Source organism: Halichoeres trimaculatus, unplaced genomic scaffold (genome assembly GCF_033239565.1).
Source record: "Halichoeres trimaculatus isolate MK-OKI-2021-1 unplaced genomic scaffold, fHalTri1.1 fHalTri1_scaffold_2, whole genome shotgun sequence".
NCBI classification, from domain to species: domain Eukaryota; kingdom Metazoa; phylum Chordata; class Actinopteri; order Labriformes; family Labridae; genus Halichoeres; species Halichoeres trimaculatus.
The window spans coordinates 24,429,417-24,432,782 of NW_027437180.1; positions in this window are offsets into that span (position 1 = coordinate 24,429,417).

The following is a 3,366-nucleotide window of genomic DNA, read 5'->3' on the forward strand; positions in this document are numbered from 1 at the left end:
GCTGGTGTACCAAACAGTCTTAAGATGCTGTGAAACCTGTTTGACTAATGAAGTGCATCATACGTTGTAACTCTGTTCTAAGGTTCCTGGAACTATGCACACTGTGCAAAAGCTCGGTTCAAAGAGGCTACGTCTCACCAATATTTTTGTCATCCAATCTGAAAAAAAAGTTTTGATCTATTTTTATTTAACCAGATTTTAAAATGAACCCTGCACATTATGTCTTTATTCCAGCAAGAGTCCACAGCCATTTGCAACTATTAAGAGCTACAGATCTTTTCATTTAAGCTTACAGTCCCGCTTGAAAAATGACTGACATAATTAATCCAATATCTGGCAATTAATTTTCCCCATACTATTCAAAAGACTGAATGTTATAACTCAGGGTTGGCTGAACTTCAAACTTTACCTCTCATGCTGGTACCAAGGAAGTTTACAAATGAGCCACAGTATAAGACATGCATTTAAAAACATGTTTCAACTGCACAATGAGTAAGAATTTAGCTTGTTTTCCAACTTGCAACTTTGTTTTTGAATAGTACTTTGTACCTCATAAAGGAAGGAAAAAATCTTTTGATAATTCAAAGTTTTATAACAAAATATATCTACACTTTCTTGGGGAGTACTTAACAAACAAAAAGATAAATAGTGCAAAGGTATCCAGGAAACAAGGATGCAATTTGGGGAAACAGTCAAGTATAAATCTTAACGACTGCTCCACCAGGTCAAAATTTCTGACATAAACAAGCAAAGATCCAACACACACATTTACACACACTCCCTATCCCCTTTCTCAATGGGTCTGTGTGAGAAAGCTGTGAGGAAGTTATAGTTCAAAGGGTGCAGAGCACGAGAGGCACAGTGAAGAGTTCAGCCAACCTTTCTTTCAGAATGATGGTGAAATAAAATAACTGCAGCCTTGTGACGAGAGGCTGGAAATTTCAGATGCATCAGTGTTTGTTAAGGTGTGTAAGAAAGGCAACTTGCACTGCATGGATGAATCTCACTTCCAGAACACATATTTCATGTTTGAGCTTATATCCCTTGTTTTTGTTTTTATGTGCAAACCATCCCTGTGATAGATCTCTGACATGGCAGAGGGAGAATAAAACAAGGTATTTGTTTTGTAACTCTTTCTGGTGTGGTGTGATGTGTCCAACACAGTTTGCATGAGTGTGTATGTGTGTGCTAGCACAGAGGCGGGTGTTGCACTGAAAGGAGTCACTGCGGTCTCTGTTCGCAGGGGCAAACACTGCAGACCACTGTTCCCCTTGAATGGGCAATGGGCATTCAGAGGGGGTGTCTGTCATCACACACATGCAGGTGGACTTTTTCAGGGTCCAACATGGAAAATGATCTGCTTCTGGATTCATAACTTGTGTTTACCAAATCAGATGTTTCACATTTTGGTTAACCTGTTGTAGTTTGATGTACTGTGTAAACTTACTGTGCCATGGGATAAGGGATAAAAGAGAACGCAGACACGTGAAAGACTTCAAAGATAGTTTCAGTTGCACAACTTCACCAGGCTGTGACTGAACTTTGGGTTTTCCCCTCTTTTGAACTCAAACCCTCTCTGCCTGCCCAGATATCACAGGAGCCCCTGACCCCCCATCTGATCAGCCTCAGAACTAAAGGTCATCTGGTCAGCAATGCTAAACACAAAGTCCTGTATTCACAATGTTGCTTTCAGCTACCATGAAGAACTTTTGGTTTGTGTTTGTTTTATGGCAAGTTCTGTGGATGATAGGCTTTATATATTCACTATCATAACTAGTTCACAAATCTTTGAGTTGATGAGGAGTTATCTTTTTTTTTTAAGTGTGGCCCCAATTCCAAAATAGTTTGGACTCTATCAAATGATGGTAAGTAAATCATTTTAAGTTTTTTATTTAATTGACAATACTGCAAAAGAAAAAAAAAATGCTCCTCTTAAACTTGATGCTGGAAACAGGCTTCAAAAAGTTTGGGACAAAGGGCATATTTACCATTGTGTTGCGTCACTTCTAACAAAACTGTAAATGTTTGGGAACAAGGAGTTTTGAAAGTGAAAAGTAGTACCATGCAGGTTTTCAGCTGCTCAACAATTCAGTGTCTCCTGTGTCGTATTGAGTGTTTTTCAATGAGACAACATTTTAACAAATGACAAGGTAGGACTTCAGGGCTGGGCAGTTTAGCACTTAAGTTCTTCTACTACCACAAATAAATGCTGTTGCAATGTGTGCAGAATGTGGTTAACATGCTGAAATATACAAGGTCTTCCCTGTAAAAAACATTGTCTGGATGGAAGCATGTGTCGCTTCCAAAGCTGAAAACCTGTTCTTCAGCCTGTATCCTATCATCACAGCTGCTGCTTGGCTCCTTTCCTCTTTAAAGTAGAGAACACTGCCTTTGATTTCCAAAAATAATGTGGAATTTTGATTAATCACACCACAGGACAGGTTTTCATAATGCCTCGCCCAATATTAAATTGTTTCATTCCCAGAAAATTAGCTGGAATTTTTGTGATTTTCACTGCTGTCATGTCTGGTTTTAACTCATAGTGGGAGGCCCCAAAGACCACAGTCATCCATCATTTCTTTTATAACTCTGTTCCTTTTGTACAGAGATTTATAGAAGCTTTCTGAATCTTGAAATATTGTAGATATTGAAAGCCTCAAATCCTTTACAACAAGGAACATTCTTCTGACATCTTCCAGTTATTTCTTAGACCAGTGTCTGTCAGAGTGATGAACTTCTTCCCACCATTATTTGTGAGACTGTCACTAAAATTCCCTTTTTAATCCCACTCATGTTTCTATCCTGTTGCAAATGAACCTGATTAGATTGGAAATGTCTATTCAGGTAGTTTTTACAGCTTTATTTTGTCCTTGTCTCAACATTTTTTGAAACATGTTCTCTGCATCAAAAGGTAAAAAAAAATATGCATATATTTCTAAAAATTCATTTATTATTATCTTTCAACTTCTGACAAGTTGTCTCTGCATTAGTCTATCTTTAATTAAATACATGGTTGAATGATTATAGAATAATAATTTCTGTTCCTATCAACATTTTATTCAGGGTCCCAACTAGTTTGGACTTGGAGTTTACATTATTTCTTTATGGACTGGTTGAGTTTATACTTTGGTGGTGTGAGAATGATGTTTTTGTGCTTACAGACCACTTGGTGTAAATTTAAAGCGTTCATTTATAAGTCTGAGTTGAGATAGTGTGTGCCAGGCATTGACTGTATGGTGCCAGGCCATGGCAGAAAGCACCGAGGAACAGGAAGAGAAGTGATAAGACCATAGCCTGTATCACAAAGGAACCAGCTGCGTCGCGCGCCACAGAAGCGCTCGGGCAGCTTTCAACGGTCACGAGCGC